The following is a 767-nucleotide window of genomic DNA, read 5'->3' on the forward strand; positions in this document are numbered from 1 at the left end:
AGGATCTCCGGAATATGTCATTGTAGAAAATAATTCTTGCTATTTCTGAAGATTCTGGCTATGTGGTAGCCATGCAGGAATGGATTCCTAAACATCTATTTCCGTTCTGTTGAGAAGTATATGAATAAATCCTGTATTATCCCATGATTCTAGCTACACTTCACCATGTGTTTCCTTAAGGGCCACTCACACTCAAAGGGTACTACATGATCATGATAACTAATTATGACAGTGCTGTAACAAGATGGCAATAAAAATATAACAAGGATGCTATTAACAATCACATTGTGATAATGAGAATAATGATGGCAATAAGAATGATAATATATAAAACACTAAGAATTTTGATGACACCTATATGAATAACAGTACAGGAATATCGTGATGCTAAAAGTAATGCCAGTACTAATCCTCACCTCCCCCTCCTCTCCGCAGCCATGGAGGTGAACGAACCGAAGTACAGGACGTCCTCATCTTCTCCCCGTGGGCCTTGTGCCTGATCGTCCTCGGGGGCTACGGCTACCTCCTGCGGAACTGGCGTTGGCTCAGCGCCACGACCTCCCTGCTCTGCCTGCTCTTCCTGCCGATGCTCCTGTGAGTCTGTGGGAGGTGTTTGTGTGGCTGTTGAGGAGTCGGGTTCGTGTAAATTGAGGAAGAGAAAGGAGGTGGAGAGAGGACGTTGATTTCCATTATTCCCTTGTACGTGTGACACACACGCATATATATAAACATAAATAACGACACTATCATGTTATCAGATTCATCCA

Source organism: Penaeus monodon, chromosome 25 (assembly GCF_015228065.2).
Source record: "Penaeus monodon isolate SGIC_2016 chromosome 25, NSTDA_Pmon_1, whole genome shotgun sequence".
NCBI lineage: Eukaryota > Metazoa > Arthropoda > Malacostraca > Decapoda > Penaeidae > Penaeus > Penaeus monodon.